The sequence below is a fragment of the Chiloscyllium plagiosum genome, chromosome 9, assembly GCF_004010195.1.
Source record: "Chiloscyllium plagiosum isolate BGI_BamShark_2017 chromosome 9, ASM401019v2, whole genome shotgun sequence".
NCBI classification, from domain to species: Eukaryota; Metazoa; Chordata; class Chondrichthyes; order Orectolobiformes; family Hemiscylliidae; genus Chiloscyllium; species Chiloscyllium plagiosum.
The window spans coordinates 84,233,962-84,241,913 of NC_057718.1; the positions used below are offsets into that span (position 1 = coordinate 84,233,962).

The following is a 7,952-nucleotide window of genomic DNA, read 5'->3' on the forward strand; positions in this document are numbered from 1 at the left end:
CACCACCTTCCTAACCTGCAATCTTCTTCCTGACCTCTCCACCCCCACCCCCACTCCGGCATATCACCCTCACCTTAACCGCCTTCCACCTATAACATTTCCAACGCCCCTCCCCATCTTTTATCTTAGCCTGCTTGGCACACTCTCCTCATTCCTGAGGAAAGGGCTCATGCCCGAAACATTGATTCTCCTGCTCCTTGGATGCTGCATGACCTCCAGCAACACATTTTCAGCTCTGATCTCCAGCATCTGCAGTCCTCACTTTCTCCTAAAGTTAAAAATCACAACACCAGGTTATAGTCCAACAGATTTATTTGGAAGCACTAGCTTTACGACCAGTAGTTCAAAAGCTAGTGCTTCCAAATAAACCCATTGGACTATAACCTGGTGTTGTGTGATTTTTAACTTTGTCCATCCCAGTCCAACACTAGCTCCTCCACATCAAATTATTGGCATCACTCTACACCACAAACCAGCCAACTGAGCTAAGCAATCCCTTATAAATGCTTGGAATATGAATTGATAATTCTATGCCAAAACTGGTAATTCCACTTTCAGATTCCAGCATGTCATCTTTTCATTCAGTACTGAAGATTTATTAAACTTGAAATATTAATTCCGCTTCTCTCGACATATACTGCCAAGCCTACTGAGTTTCTCCAGCAATTTGGTTTTATTTCGGAGCTCTGGCATTCACGATATTTTACTTTTATTTAGAGTCTTATGGCTTCTGTAGCACAAGATGGATAGATAGTGACGATACAAATCTATCAGTGCTGTCTCGCTGTAAGAATTTAGAAAGCACGACAAACTGATTACAAATAAGAAATATAATAATTGTTATAAAATCAAGATACTCCGTGCTGAAAATCTGAAGTAAAAGCAGAAAACGTTGGAAATAGCGGGTCAGGCAGTAGCCATTAAAATGAGGATTAATGTTTCTGGACAATTATTTTCTGCCAATATAACGTTAGCCTAGATGCACTGAAATACATTTTTGAAATATGATTCCATGTATCATTCAGCCCAGCATTTACACAATGTTAGACCTTAAAAGAGCAGTTTTCATCACTCACTCTAACCACACTCTCCTCACCACTACAGTCCGGCGCTTCCCGATGACGCCGTCCGACCTGGCGTCCCGTCTGAATGACGTGTACCAATATATTTGCATAGACGTCACACACCTGATTGTTTGAAATACGGGACCGTTAGTCTCGTGGGGGCGGCAAACCCACATCTTTTAATTAACGTTCAAGTTATCGGGTCTGAACGATTTTTTACTGTACTGCAGGGAACATTTAAAACCAAGACAGGGAATATGCGGTCAATTGCTTTTTTTTTCCCCCCCACATGGTGAAAAGAGAGGAAACTCCAACAAGAATCGCTCAGACACAGGATGCAGTAAGGAGTGAGTGAATGAGCGGCGCCTTCCACCACACCTCTACTCCCTTTCTGTGTGCAAATTGGGTTGCTTGGTATTTCCTGCCTTTCTGTTTTCTACCTCTGCGGGAATGCTGCGGGATGCCTGAGCTCCTTGTGGCGTTGTCATTTGCCGAAGCAGTATTCCCAACTATGCCTAAAGAATTAGCGTGGAGAAACTTGCCTTAGGTTTGTCTCTTTTCCCCCTCGTCCAGTCTTTTCCGAACTTAGCAACGTTACCAAATATGAAAAAGCCTCACCGCGCAGCTTATTTTTTAGCATAACAAAAATAGAAATTGCTGGCGAAACTTACTCTCGTCCAGTAACACTTCCATCAAAATCCTGGTGCCAGATCTGCTGAGTTTCGTCAGTAATTTATTTCAGATCTCCAACATAGAACAGTACAGGTCCTTCGGCCCTCAATGTTGTGCTGACCTTTTACCTACTCTTAAGATTAGACTAACCTACGTACCCTTCATGATGAACAGCTTTTGCCCGAAACGTCGATTTTCTTGCTCCTCTCCAATTATTTGTTTTATTTTATTTTTTTAGCATACTTCAAGCAAAATCTTCTTGCCCACAGATTAGTTGTTCTCCCAAGTGCTTTTTTTTGTGTGAAATAAAAAGTGTCAAAGGTGCAATTCTTTTGTTTTTAGGAAAGGACAGTACTCTGAATACTGGAAATACTCAGCAGATCGGATAGTATCAGCAGAGAGAAAATTTGTTAAAATATCATGCTTTTTATGGTGCAGTGGTGATGCCCCTAACTTGACACCAAAAATAGGCCCATTATGGTTCGTCCAAATTGCTCCGAAGGTATATCATAAAATGTAAAATGAGTTGTTTTTTTTTTAAAATGTACTTTATCAGATCAGTGAAGACTCTTTATTGGGACCGAAGAAGGCTATCAATAAAATAGGTTCTGAGCGGGGGAAGAACAAAAGGAAAAGCAGGAAAACTAAATGACACAAGTTGGAAGATCACCCCATGGTCACTTCGGCCTGGTCAAGGTATCATCTACCTGGACTTCAAGAAGGCCTTTAACAATTTGCCACAAAGGAGGACCTGAGAATACAGCCTTAGAATAAAGGGAAGATCTTTTAGAATTGAGATAAGGAGAAACTTCTTCAGCCAGAGAGTGGTGAATCTATGGAATTCACTGTCACAGAGGAGGTCAGGTCATTGAGTATATTTAAGACTGAGATTGATAGCTTCTTGATTGTCAAAGGGATCAAGAGTTATGGGGAGAAGTGGGCAAATGGATTTGAGAAACTTACCAGCCATGATTGAATGTCAGAGCAGACTCAATGGGCTGAATGGCGTAATTTCTGCTACTATGTTAGTACTATGCTACTACTCCTTGAATGTAGAGTCACACATAGATCGGGTATGAAGAAGGCATTTGGTATGCTTTCCCTCATTGGACAAAGTATTGAATATAGGAATTGGGAGGTCATATAGCAGCTGTACAGGACATCGGTTAGGCCACTTTTGGAATATTGCGTGCAATTCTGGTCTCCTATTGGAAGGATGTTGTGAAACTTGAAAGGGTTCAGAAAAGATTTACAAAGATGTTGCCAGGGTTGGAGGATTCGAGCTATAGGGAAAGGCTGAATAGTCTGGGGCATGTCGGAGGCTGAGGGGTGACCTTATTGCGGTTGATAATATCATGAAGGGCATGGATACAATAAATAGAGAAAGTATTTTCCCTGGGATGGGGGAGTCCAGAACTAGAAGGCATAGATTTAGGGTGAGAGGGGAAACTTCTTCTCGCAGCGGGTTGCGCATGCATGGAACGAGCTGCCAGAAGAAGTAGTGGAGGCTAGTACAAGTGCAGCATTTAAAAGCCACCTGAATAGATATATGATTTGAAAGGGTTTAGAGGGATATGGGCCAAGTGCTGGGAGATTGGATTAGATTAGATTAGATTCCCTACAGTATGGAAACAGGCCCTTCGGCCCAACCAGTCCACACCGACCCTCTGAAGAGTAACCCACCCAGACCCATTTCCCTCTGACTAACGCACTTAACACTATGGACAATTTAGCATGGCCAATTCACCTGACCTGTGCATCTTTGGACTGTGGGACGAAACCAGAGCACCCAGAGGAAACCCATGCAGACACAGGGAGAACATGCAAACTCCACACAGATAGTCACCCAAGGCTGGAATCGAACCTGGGACCCTGGTGCTGTGAGGCTGCAGTGATAACCACTGAGCCACCGTGCTGCCCCATTAATAGATTAGGATATCTGGTTGGCATGGACAAGTTGGACCGAAGGATCTGTTTCTGTGCTGTACGTCTCTCTGTCTTATGTTCTAAGATTACCATCAACAGTTCCAAGTAATTGGCTATGGAGATGTTCATAGATCCTCCTGTTTATATACCCTTCCATGCCTACAACTGCATTTGGATGCCTGTGGAAAGGAGTGCATGCAGACCACTGGTACAGTACAGGACTTCAGGAACTAGAGATCTCCACAGGTCAGGGGGAAGAAAATCACTCCTGGAGGTGATATTTCAGTTTAATTTTGATAAGTTTCCATTGTAATTCTGTAAGATTCTATCGACCATTTGATTTTTCTTCATAACAGTACTTTAGTAGTGGCTGTCTAATATGTTTAAGGTTTATTTTAAACAGTAGAAAAATCAGAGTGAGAGAAAGGTGGAAAACTGAAATCACAAGTGACAAGTGATTCAAGCCATCCTTGAGGATTCAACAAGATGTTCTGCAAAGCAGTCACATGATCTGCATTTGGTTTCTAAAATGTACAGGAGGTTACTCCATGAGCAGAACATAGACTACATTGAAAAAAAAAGTACATTTATATTACTAATAAAAACAAAATACTGGAGATTGTCAGCATTTAAGGAAGCATCGGTGGAATGTTAATCTTTCAAACTATTTTGCATTGGACGTTAGAGCTATAATATATTTTCAGTAAGGGTTGAGTGGGACAAGGATATAAGACAGGAAAGATTGAATAACCTAAGGTTTAGTCTTAGAGAGCAAAAGGAATGGTGCTGAGGCATGAAAAGCAAATGTACCTATTGTAGGAGCCATGCTGTTTCATAGGCCTTGGATGGTGTGGTGACCCATGTACTTCAAATGCCAGTATTTCGTTTCTGCAGAGTCCCTTAAAGAACAAAATGTGCCAAATAGCATTTTTAAAGAAGGCTAATTGATTTCCTGTTTGTGACATTATTAGGTTCCAAGAAATGTGCTTGTGACCTAAAGCTGCAATAGCGATTAACAGTAAAGAGGCAAATGTTAAATAGGAAGCTAACTGCAGTTGGTGGAGTCAGCCTGTTTTTGTTTGCAGTTCAGAAGACTGGGAATTCTGCAAGACTGCAAAAAAAAGTAAACACTCAAATAAAGTTTTCTCTGACAGTTTTAAAACAGAACCCGGTGTTGAAGCACAGCTCTAAAATTATAGAAGAAACTGTTGTCAGTGTGTGATATAGTTGGAAATAACAGAGCACCCAAGATGGGAAGAGTAAGGGATTTTGAATGATATTATTGTGTTTGAATTCTGGATTAGTGGTGCTGGAAAAGCACAGCAGTTCAGGCGGCAACCGAGGAGCAGTAAAATCTACGTTTCGGGCAAAAGCCCTTCATCAGGAATACAGGCAGAGTGCCTGAAGGGTGGAGAGATAAGTGAGAGGAGGGTGGGGGTGGGGAGAAAGTAGCATAGAGTACAATAGGTGAGTGGGATGGGGATGAAGGTGATAGGTCAGGGAGGAGGTTGGGGAAGGTAGCAAAGAGTACAATGGGTGGATGGGGGTGGGATGAAGGTGATAGGTCAGAGAGGAGGGTGGAGTGGATAGGTGGAAAAGAAGATAGGCAGGTAGGACAAGTCATGGGGACAGTGCTGAGCTGGAAGTTTGGAAGTGGGGGAAGGGGAAATGAGGAAACTGTTGAAGTCCACATTGATGCCCTGGGGTTGCAGTGTTCCAAGGCGGAAGATGAGGCACACTTCCTCCAGGCGTCGGGTAGTGAGGGAGCGGCGGTCCACCTATCCACTTTCTCCCCACCCCCCACCCTCCTCTCATTTATCTCTCCACTCTTCAGGCACTTTGCCTGTATTCCTGATGAAGGGCTTTTGCCCGAAACGTCGATTTTACTGCTCCTCAGATGCTGCCTGAACTGCTGTGCTTTTCCAGCACCACTAATCCAGAATCTGGTTTCCAGCATCTGCAGTCATTGTTTTTACCTTATTGTGTTTGAAGTTGTGCCATAATCGGTTTAAAGGAGTTTGACAAAATATTTGGATGCTTTGGTGAAGGCATTGTTAATGAAAATTTCCTAGCATCCTATGTGTCGCTTATTCTGCACAGTCCAGGTCTCACTGCTGGACTGGAGCTTGGTAACAATAACTTGGTCTGACACTAAGATGTTTGTTCACTTGTGCAGGTCTCTGTGACAAACAGTGGTTTCACTGGTTCATAGAAAGCTGAACTAACATAGCTTTTCTGTGTTGGATTTCCTTGGCAATGTTGGCTTTTTGAGTGAAGTAGCTACCAAAGTACTAGATGTGCTCAACGTAATTCAGAGTTTCTGCTCCAAAAAACATGGGTCTTGGAATATTTTGCTGACCACATGCAGATTGATAGATCTAAAGAAGAGTCATACTGGATTTGACACATTAACTTTGTTTCTCTCTCCACGGATAGTGCCAGGCTTGCCAAGATGCAGCATGCCAACAATCTATATGGACGTCAGTAAGGTGTTTGACAAGGTTCGTCTGCAGACTGGTTAGCAACGTTAGATCACATGGAATCCAGGGAGGACTAGCCATTTGAATACAGAACTGGCTTGAAGGTAGAAGACAGCGGGTGATGGTGGAGGGTTGCTTTTCAACCTGGAGGCATATGACCAGTGGTGTGCCACAGGATCTGTGCGAGGTCCACCGCTTTTCATCATTTATATAAATGATTTTGATGTGAACATAGGTATAGTTAATAAGTTTGCAAATGACACCAAAATTGGAGGTGTAGAGGTCAGCAAAGAAGGTTACCTCTGAATACAAGGGGATCTTGATCAGATGGACCAAGGAGTGGCAGATGGAGTTTAATTTAGATTTTAGATGCTGCATTTTGGAAAGGACAATAAGAGCAGGACTTATACACAATGATCAGGTCCTGGGCAGTGTTACTGAACAAAGAGACCTTGGAGTGAAGGTTCATAGTTCCTTGAAATTGGAGTCACAGATAGGTAGAATAGTGAAGAAGGTGTTTGATATACTTCCTTTATTGGTCAGAGCATTGAGTAAAGCAGTTGGGAGGTCATGTTACAGCAGTACAGAACATTGGTTAGGCCACTTTTGGAATATTGTGTGCAATTCTGGTCTCCCTCCTTGAGGAAGGATGTTGTGAAACTTGAAAGGATGCAGGAAAGATTTATAAGGATGTTGCCAGAGTTGGAGGGGTTGAACTACAGAGAGAGGCTGAATCGGCTGGGGCTGTTTTCCCTGGAACGTTGGTTGAGGTCCGAGGTTTATAAAATTATGAGGGGCATGGTTAGGGTAAATAGACAAGGTCTTTTCCCTGGGGTGGGAGAGTCCAGAACTAAAGGGGATAGGTTTAGGATGAGAGGGGAAAGATATAAAAGGGACATAAGGGGAATGTATGGTGGTGCGTGTATGGAGTGAGCTAGAGGAAGTGGTGGAGGCTGGTACAATTACGAGATTTAAATGGCATCTGGATGGGGATATGAATAAGAAGGGTTTAGAGGGATATGGGCCAAATGCTGACAAATGGGACTAGATTAGGTTAGGATATCTGGTTGGCATGGATAAGTTGGATCGAAGGGTCTGTTTCCATCTCTATGACTCTAACTGAAGGCTCATGCCTAAAATTAAAGGACATGTAGTGTATATCAATAGTTCAGACTTAAATGTGGATGACACAAATAAAAGTTTGTAGATCACACATAAAATGGCAGTGTGATTGATACTCTGGAAGAAAGATGTAGACTACAAGAGGATACCATGGACTGGTCAGGTGTGTAGTAGCAAATACAACTCAACCCATAAGAAGTGTTAGATACAGTGACATCCTGATTAGTCATAGAGTCATAGACCCTTCGGTCCAACCTGTCCATGCCGACCAGATATCCCAACCCAATCTAGTCCCACCTGCCAGCACCCAGCCCTTATCCCTCCAAACCCTTCCTATTCATATACCCATTCAAATGCCTCTTAAATGTTGCAATTGTACCAGCCTCCACCATATCCTCTGGCAGTTCATTGCATACATGTACCACCTTCTGCGTGAAAAAGTTGCCCCTTAGATCTCTTTTATATCTTTCCCCTCTCACCCTAAACCTATGCCCTCTAGTTCTGGATTCCCCGATCCCAGGGAAAAGACTTTGTCTATTTATCCTATCCATGCCCCTCATAATTTTGTAAACCTCTATAAGGTCACCTCTTAGCCTCCAACACTCCAGGGAAAACAGCCCCAGCCTGTTCAGCCTCTCCCTATAGCTCAAATCCTCCAACCCTGGCAACATCCTTGTAAATCTTTTCT

The 7,952-nt window shown here is 42.9% G+C and overlaps 1 protein-coding gene across 2 annotated transcripts in view; it reads right to left on the reverse strand.

Moving 5' to 3' along the window:
* Positions 1-1,161, reverse strand: part of gemin6 (gem (nuclear organelle) associated protein 6) — a 10,116-nt gene extending 8,955 nt beyond the window's left edge. The window contains exon 1 of one of the 2 annotated variants that reach the window (XM_043696397.1): positions 1,077-1,161. The gene's annotated coding sequence lies outside the window, so the exon portion shown is untranslated. The remainder of the gene's footprint in view (positions 1-1,076) is intronic. The other variant, XM_043696398.1, reaches the window with a different exon arrangement.
* Positions 1,162-7,952: the final 6,791 nt, after the last annotated feature.